The 9,887-nt window shown below is 35.7% G+C and overlaps 1 protein-coding gene across 6 annotated transcripts in view; it reads left to right on the top strand.

Annotated features, from left to right (window-relative positions):
• LOC106882638 (uncharacterized) overlaps positions 1-9,887 on the top strand; it is a 168,604-nt gene that overhangs the window by 53,074 nt on the left and 105,643 nt on the right. The window contains exon 1 of one of the 6 annotated variants that reach the window (XM_052966363.1): positions 6,948-7,050. The exons of 3 other annotated variants lie outside the window; for them this stretch is intronic. The gene's annotated coding sequence lies outside the window, so the exon portion shown is untranslated. Of the gene's footprint in view, positions 1-6,947; positions 7,051-9,887 lie in introns of those variants that run through there. 2 more of the 6 variants (XM_052966367.1, XM_052966365.1) reach the window with 2 other exon arrangements.

Below are 9,887 nucleotides of genomic sequence, written 5' to 3'. Positions count from 1 at the left end.
AAGAAAAAAAAACGAAGCACTGCCATGAAAATATAACATGGCCAAAACTGAAATGCTATTGATAACGGGTTTTGCTTGACCTGGGGACAAAGCAACAACAAATAGTACTTATATTATCGATCTAGTTCGATGAAAAGCAATCTGGTTCTGGAAATTAAAACGTAATAGAAAGTAGCTAAATATCACCAGGTGTTTTGTCCAATGCTCTACCGATTCTGCTATATACGACCCTTATATATTGATAATAATATTTTCTATCAGAGGCGCAAGGCCACACATTTTTGAGGGAAGGGATAATTAATTATATTGATTTCCATTAACTGATCGGTACATATTTTATCGACTATGCATTGATCTTGGCGGGATTTGAACTCTAAATATAAAGAAAGGTAAGTAAATACCACAAGGTATTCTGCCTGACCATCTAAATATTATCAAGTACATCATATCTCTTAAAATACCAAGTTTGGATCCTATAAATTAAATTAATGATGTAAAGTAGAAACATTCAGATTGCTTGATAGTCAATATTAAATACTTCGAGTTATTTTTCATAGTTAAATTTATCAAAATACCCAACAGCTATATTATTATTAGTTTAGTTCAGTTTAATGATGTTGTTAACGCGTGTCTGCAATGATTGAGTTTCGCAATAATTGATTTACCCATCATAGAAATAATGTCTCAAAATCGAAAAAATAAATGAAGAAACGCATCGTAAATAAAATCTGAAAAATCTGTGAAAGAATGCAGATGAACTTTGAAAATACACTGGATTTTATAGCTTTGTCATATAATCTGTATGCTTGTTAACCTGAATTCTCTTGTACAACAAGGTGATTTCGGATTTGGATTTGAAGCTAGAATAGAACTAAAATCAATTAATTCATGAGCCATGTCAGCTAGCGGTACCACCTGGGGGTGAATACACCTAAATGGTGTTAAAATGTTTATAGGGTCACTATAAGTGTAAAAAATGTGATAGCTCTTTCAGCTCGGTAGCTTTGTTCTTTTTTTTTTTTTTTGCAGATTTATGAAGTTTCACCAATACTCATACTGAAGTACTTCTGTGCGTGATGACTGCTGCATCACATATAACATCGTTCATATATCTAGCAGAAATTAGACTCCATTTCGTCTCTAATGACCAGAACAAGCGCCTGGTATACTAAGACAGTCTTGTCAAAAAACACCACAGACTGGATTAGGAGCTGTGAGAATTAAAGGCAATTATGTCTGAGGATTCTCTAGCCAATGCAGCAGTGCAGCTAAGACAACAAATAAAGAAATAATATCTCAGTCAAACATGGCCACCAAGCACCGATCAAAATGTCATTCCCGACACTGTTACCAAATTTCACTATTCCTTGCTGACTGGGAAAAGCCAGTGTACAAATCCCACAGAAAGGGTCAAGCGTCTTGCTACTTCTTTTGGAAGTGACCTGGTGTTTGCTGTTACCTGTGTCAAAACAAAGTCACCGAAGCACATGCTTCTGCCATATGCTTTGAAGTCTCTTACATGAAACATCGAATTGATACGGACACTGAATCGCTTTGGACACAGTCTTTCTTACCCACAGATTGAAGAGATAGACAGCCCTTTACGTCCAGAAGTTGGATGTTTCGGAAGATGGTATATCACTGCCCAGAAACATCTACCCAGGTGTATTCACAACTGTGACTTGGAACAATATTGACCGCCTTGAAGAGACTCTTAGTGGTGGAGGCACCTCCCACAGGGTCAACGGCATCGCCGTCCAGTTTAAAGTTTCAGATCTCATGCCATAAAATTTTGTGTCTATAGTTACCAAGTCCAAGAAAAGAAGCATTAGTCCTCCTCTATTGTTCCTATAATGATGGGCAGCGAGCTGAACCACCCATAGCTGAGACACTAGAAATGCAAAAAGGAAGAACCATGTTTGGCTTTTGACTGGAATGTCTGATCCAGGAAACCAGACAACAGGCAGCAGGGCAGGATTCAACATCCAGACCCGCAGTGGTGTCACAGAATCCTGAAATTCGAGTCACGAGACAAGCTTTCAGTTTCAATAAAACCATATCCTCCACAGCATGTATTAAGTGGTATTTCGTTCGTCCTGATGTTCTAAGTTCAAGTTCTGCCGAGGTCGACTTTGCCTTTCATCCTTTCGGGGTTATAAATTAAGTACCAGTTGAGTACTGGGGTCGATGTAATCGACTTACCCCTCCCTCCAAATTTCACGCCTTGTGCCTATAGTAAAAAGAATTATTCTTGTCATTAAGGCTTCGAGAATTATTATCATGCCGGACAAAATGTTTAGCAGTATTTCTTTCGGTTTTACGTTGAGTTCAAATGCCACCAAGGTCGACTTTGTCTCTCATTTCTTTCGGGGTCGATAGAATAAAGTACCTGTCAAATACTGGGGTCCATGTAATCGACTAGTTCCCTCTCAAAAAATTGTGCCTATACTAGAAATAATCATTTGCATATGTTCCTTTGTGTTCTGATTTCAAAATTTGCCGATGTCGACTGTACACTTTAGCTAAAGATTAGGTCTTTAAACTTTTCCCTGTCTCATCATATCCATTCTATAAATTCTCTTTAAGGTTTCCTTCCCCAACTGGAAATGAAAAGGATTAAAGCACATAAGTTATTCTGAGGAATTGTAAAAAAGTAAAAGACGGTATTAGCGAGCGTCACGTCTGAAATTTGTAGAAAAGAAAAAAAATTTGCTGTTTTATAAATACAAGGAATAGTTTTATTCATCAAAGTATGCACCCATATTGTCAATACACTTTTGCCATTTCAGAGGATGCTTGTCCAGCCCGAAAATATAAAAGCCTGGCAATCTAGAGTCAATAAAATCTTGGAAGGCCTCTCCTGTAGTTTCGCCAATATCATTTTTGCGCTGTGTGGTCTGGCATTGTCTTGCAATAAAATAGGAGTGGATCTGTTGACTAATTTAGACTGTTTTTTGTAAGTTTCTGCATCATTTGGTCCACTTGGCTGCAGTATACTTCGGCCGTGATTGATGAGCCAGGTTTAATGAAATCATAATGGATCACACCTGCGCCAGACCACCAAACACACACCATTAGCTTCTTTTGATGAATTTTGGTTTTTGGATTGTGTTTTGGTGGCTCGTCTCTGTCCAACCATTGTACTGAACACTTACGGTTGTTGTACTGGATCCATTTCTCATCATATGTTACAATTTGATTAAAAAATGATTCATTTTTGTGACGAGGAAGTAGCATAATGCAGGCTTCCAAACGTTGCTGTTTCTGATTTTCATTGAGTTCATGTGGAACCCACTTACCCAACTTTTTCACTTTACCAATTTGAACAAGGTGAGTCAATATTGTTTGCTTACTAACACCAAACAACAACGATAATTTACGGGTACTTTGAGATGGATCTGACGCGACGGTGGCTTTCAGTTCGTTATTATCTACCTTTGTTTCTGGTCGACCGCGTTGCTCATTTGTGATGTCAAAGTTACCAGACAGAAATTTTGCAAGTCAATTTGATATTGTCTGCTGTATAATAACATTAGAATGAAATACTCCATTAATATTCTGAGCTGTCTGTGATGCTGTATTTCCAAGAAAGAACTCATATTTCAAAACTGTACGAATTTCCGACTCACCCCTCTCTAAACAAAAATAGCAAAAAACGATTTATGAATACTTTATAAAGCACAAAATGAGTTAGAATAAAGAAATAGACGTGTCAGCTTTCTAACAAAAAATAAAGATTGTCACAATATAATAATGGCGCAAAATGAGCAGCTGTCAAAGTTTACCATATACCTTACTACAAATTTCATACTTGACGACCTAATAGATTTACATATCCCGACGAAGTCAATTTTGCTCTTCATCCCTCCGGATTCGATAAATAAAGTACATGTCAAGTCCTAGGGTAAATTGTATAGACTAGCCATTCTCTTCAAAATAGCTGACCTTGTGTCTAAATCAGAAACTATCATATATAAATTTAAACCTCTATGTCGTCCTACGGCCTCCTAGATGTAGCAGTCAAATCTTCCTCAACTCACATATTGTGTTCAAAATCAGGACACATTAAGTAATGATGTTGCCAAGAAGAAAGATGGATTGATCACGAGTGGAAAGTTTTTGACCAGTGATTAGGTGGAACCATACGTACTGTGGATGAAAACAACAACAAGAAACTTCATAGATGTTGCAGTAATTGTTAGTCTAAGCTTCACTGATGAGGTCAAATATATTGAAACATACCTGAAATTGCCACAGTACTGCTAAAGATCAAATTTACTCCTCTCAGTGTTCCATATTTAATTAATTGTAATTAAAATTAATTAATTAAAATCATGCTCCTCTGCCTTTTTTGACCAAAATTAGTATTTAGGCAGTAGTTCTCATTTCTAAGCATGTAATTAACATTTTTTCACTTACTATATCGAATAAGTTATCCAGCTTACTATTACATTTTTCATGCATCAGGCATCTATGGGTGTTTCTCCTCCCCAACCAGACATTCTTGTATACATATATTTCATTATATTTCAATAATTATCTGGTTTTAAATTAGATGATTTTTGATAGATCATAAAATTATTTTTCTGATGTTTCTATTGAAATGCAATTAGTTGCGCTTGGGAATTTTTGTAATATTGAAATATCTAATTGAATACTGGCTGTAATCATAAAGATATCTATTTAATCCGAGAATTGAAATATGCAGGCCAAATAGATTTGAAACATTTAAAGAAATATTCTCATTACTGATTTACACACACGCACGCACGCACACACACACACACACACACACACACACACACACACACACACACACACAAAACTATTCACTTAATATGCTGTTTATACATTTTCTAATATAATGATGTCTGAACAGACGTATTAGTAATTTTTCCTTGGCACAATGTACTTCAGCCTATATTATCAATGTATCTCCTTCCTTTTTTAATACAATAGGGTGTAATATTAGGGAGATTTGACTGCTATTTCTAGCAGATCTTGATCTAAGGTTGACTTTACCTTACACCTTTCCATTGTCAATAAAATAAGTGTCAATGAAATAAGTACCGGGTTTGATTTAATCGACCGCATCTTACTATGAGATGCATGGCCTTTGTCCACGCCAGAGATCGATGTTATATTTGAAGATAGAAAAGAAGTGTTCATGGCTTTACAACCTCTCTCTATTCTTGTAAGATTCATGCAACTGATTTTCAGTTTGATTTTCTGCTGCTTGATATCCATATGAAAACTGTAGATAGGGAGTTCCAGATGGATACATGTAGTTCTGGAGATTAAGTGAAATCTAGTAGAAACGACAATGGGAAAACAAAATGAATCAAATTCATTTTAGAAGTGTACAGCTTTTTAGTTTACAAGATTAAGAACTGTTGTAGTAGCAGTAGAGGAAACAGAAGGAGGATACAATGCATCGGAGGGATCGTGGTTGAAGTGTGTTGTAATGTGAAGGTTTGTCAGTTTAACTAACTGACAAACCTTCACCTTTTAATAGCTACTTTTGGATGATGCAGTCTACAATTTTCAAGCGTTTAGCAAACTACAACGTCTCATTGAGTGCTATTTCTTTACTACCCACAAGGGGCTACACACAGAGGGGACAAACAAAGACAGACAAACGGATTAAGTCGATTATATCGACCCCGGTGCGTAACTGGTACTTATTTAATCGACCCCGAAAGGATGAAAGGCAAAGTCAACCTCGGCGGAATTTGAACTCAGAACGTAGCAGCAGACGAAATACCGCTAAGCATTTCGCCCGGCGTGCTAACGTTTCTGCCAGCTCGCCGCCTCATTGAGTGCACTTATAAAGTGCTCAGAGTAGAAGTAACCTTGTCTTCTTTGGGATGCAGCTTAAGTAACGTCGTAGGTATATGGCGCCTTGGGAGAGTGGTGAAGTTTGAAACCGTTTAACCTTTTAATTTTTCTTGTCTGAAATAATTTATAATTTCCTGGCTTTATTTTTCATGCATTTTTGATTTATATTTCCATTGGTTCTTTCACTGATTGTCTTCAGGTGTTGTATTCCTATATATAAATTCAATCCTAAAACAACTAGCTGATTGAAAGACACACGAATAACGAAGTTAACAGTACAGAAATTCTAAATTATTTCTACGATATCTGTTCTCAAATATCAGGATACGTAATCTAATTTCGCTTTTGAAAGACAATTCGACGCCAAACACAGAAGAGTCAGGTTCATTATTTTTCTTTCTATATTAAAGACAATTACGTAGAATATTGCGCATGGTGTCATTTTAAAGAAAGTACATTCAGAGTAGTTGCTGAATAAATTATTTTTCGCTAAATCATTTTAATAATATATTTCAATAAATTAGTTCTTTTTATTTTATTTTAAATGGCCACAGAACAATTTGATTTCGGCTCTATTTGAAATAACGAAGGTATTTATGGCGTTATAGCAACTAAGCACGGTCTTAGTAGGACACTTTGTCATTCTTATAGCAATAGAGCTTTAGTTGGTTATCCCATTCAAAGGGTTGTTATTGGTGTTTTGTCCTTGCAAGGATAGCCAGACCACTCTGGGCGATTTCTCCATACTTTTTGTAGGAAATGAATCAATGATATTATACAACACACATTTTCCTATTGTTTGAATTTTATATATAATTTTATCTGTAGCTAATGATTACTTTTTATTCTTCAGCTCAATGCATAACTTGACTGCAGTTTTCATTATCAAAATTCACATATTTCCCAATACCTTTCTTTACCTTACCCGACACTGAACCCTAAATGTAAGAAATTATAATTAACGAAATAAAATTTCTTAAGTCAATAAAGAGATAAACAAATAAATAAATAAACAAATAAATAAAGGAATAAAGACACGAAATTTGTTTCTCTTCCGTGGTTTATGTTGGGAGTGTAGGAACGACGTTTTTAGTTAGGAACGTGCTACATTTTAAATAAAGCAAAGACGCGCGTAGGAATCTAAACAAAAGTGAATTTCTATATTTTGAAATATTTTTCGTTACTCACGAAAATGGAGGTGCTCTTACACAGGTAAACAATCAAATAATCTTATTATTTAGATTTACTGACTGATAAGCGTTTTTCATTATATTCCGTTCAGAAGTGACTAAAGCATTCGTTCTCTGTCTATTCTCTATTTCATCGATATAACGGATACCGAGAAAAGTCTGATTCTTTTTAATTCCTTATTAACCCGCATAGTTTCTGTAAATCTACATTTTAAAAATATGTTATTTTAATTTCCAAATCAGATTATTATGATATTTATTCGCAAGAAACAGTTACAAATAAAACATAATCTTTGCTCTTCTAACTTTTTCCATACTCACATCCAGATTTAACGATATGTTGATGAGGCAGACTGTGGTATCTATTATAATAGATATCCTGGAAGAAAACCTAAAGTCGGTTCCTATTCAGTATGTTGAATTTATTGTAAAATGTTGTAATGCAAGGATATATTAATAGTCAATCGGTCGAATCTTCTTCACAATTGTTTGCTTTAATACTTACATTATACATATTACCCGAGTGAATAAAGTACTGGGTTCATAGGTCGTGAGTTCATTCCCCATACTGTTATTTTTGTTGTTGCTTAACCCATGTCAATTCTCAAAGTTGCTTATTACTGATCATCTCCTCTTCTGTTTTCAGACATACATTATCCAATATGTAACTCGTTGATTAGTTACAAATAATGTTTTAACTCTAAATAAGATTTCAGTCTACTTGGTTTCTTGGCTTTCAAAAGAATATGAATAGTTTCAGGCGTTTTCTTTTTTATATTCTCATGTCTGGAGAAAAAGTGTACTCCTCATATCATGCGGTGAGTCCCTTTAGATTTAAATGAAGTTTGTGGAGTTAAGTGAGATTGCTGTGGGTTAATATAGACATTAAAAAGTTAAGGAATTGAGTAAACAGGAGCTGAAGTTATATTACATGATTTTTTCGGAACATCACATTGAATGTTATGCATTGTGTGTGTGTGTGTGTGTGTGTGTATGTGTGAATTTATAATGATGAAGGAAGGAGGTCTAGAAGACACTTCAGATAAAATTTAGTTATAATCGTTATTCTTTTCTACTCTAGGCACAAGGCCCGATATTTTTGAGAGAGGGGGCCAGTCGATTAGAACGACTCCAGCACGCAAATGGTACTTAATTTATCGACCCCGAAAGAATGAAAGGCAAAGTCGACCTCGGCGGAATTTGAACTTAGAACGTAAAGACAGACGAAATACCACTTAGCATTTCGCCTGCTATGCTAACGTTTCTGCCAGCTCGCTGCCTTAGTTCTTATTGTTTAGCCGGAACCACCACGTCTTTGTTTAAGGTAAAATAATGCATGCCGACAACATTATCCTGGGTACACATTTTCTTCCATTTTAAGACAACAAAGAGGAGATTAAGAAAATTTTGTAAATTTTTACTATTACACACTCACATTGACTGTGGCTTTGCCTAGAGAACGGGTGATTTCCGACGGTTTTGATGGTCAGATTCACTCAAAAACACATTAAAAAAAAAGCCATAGGAAAGACGTACATTTTACCTTTAATGTGAGGCGGTGTAATTGTAAAAAATTACTGATTTTGCTGTTACTTCTTACAGGTGGCACAATCACCGAGATACACTCACTATTTAGCTGTTATTTAGCCACAAATCAGCACCGTTAGAGCAACTCTCTGATCAAAGGTGTTCCTGCTATAGTCATCCTATCGCTTTCGTATATTCAGGGTTAAATTGGCCAATGTTTCCTTTTCCAAGACGGTAGTCTCTAAATTCTTGTAGAAGAATTCAGAGAATGTCTACCAGCAAACACCTAATTTCAAATAAAACTGCAGTACAGTTTGAATGAAATTTTGTATACAAGATGCCTTTTGGTAGATTTTGAAAACTTGTTAGAACTGAGTTCTATATATAAAGCACTGGAGCAACTGCCATCCATTATTAAATTTCATGTATTTTCGGATAATGGCTCAGTTCCTGCGGTAGATTTTGTATGATCCACTACTCACGAACAAACGAAAGATTTAACCCATGTTTGTAATAGGCCCAATTTCCATTAAAAGGGTACAGCAACTAGCTCTAGTTTGCTCTAGATAAAAGAAACAGTGCATTACAAAGCAGGAACAAGTAAAAGCTTTTGTCCTTTTGCAGTTACCATAGAACATAACTTTTCCGTATCTTGTTAGCAGTGCATGATGTGCATCGTTTTTTAAAAATCCTTTACTCAGAAAGGAATGCAGTTCGCATCATCCGCTACAGGGCCTCTAAGACGAGTGGAAGGAAAGTACCTCCTAACCGGCAGCCTAGCCCGAATGTATGCAGTGTATAACTTTTTTCTAATTCATCAGATTTCTTCGTAACCTTCGCCTACACATTTTGTAGCTTATTCTTGTACTGTCTCGTCACCTCTTAAAACAAAAGTATTATTATTATTACCTTCGAGCTATTCAGATCGTAAACACCGACACTCCATATATGTACACAATCTTTCATAAATTTATCTGACGGAAGTTGTTGCTATTATTGCTTAAGACATTCTCGAGAAAAGGTAGGTTTAAAAACTGTCATCTATTAGGAGTTAAAAACCATGATTTTCCCCCGCAGCCTGCAGTTAGCAATTTGACAATTGAAGATAAAAGGTGATGAGGAAGTAATCATGACAGCTGTGGTGGCGTAACTCTAACATTGTCGTCTGGATTGTAGTCACTCTTGTTAAAGCGAAGAAGTGACTTTTTCTGAAGATTTCGTCTGAGAAATATAACAACAATGTGAATGTGTTAACTCTGTCAGCACCAGTAACGTTATGATGGAACAAAGCAGTGATGCAGAAAACGGCTACGGAGAGGAACAACATCGAAT

The sequence above is a fragment of the Octopus bimaculoides genome, chromosome 3 (genome assembly GCF_001194135.2).
Source record: "Octopus bimaculoides isolate UCB-OBI-ISO-001 chromosome 3, ASM119413v2, whole genome shotgun sequence".
NCBI lineage: Eukaryota > Metazoa > Mollusca > Cephalopoda > Octopoda > Octopodidae > Octopus > Octopus bimaculoides.
Note: the sequence above shows the minus strand (reverse complement) of the source record. Positions and strands in the feature narration are given on the sequence as shown.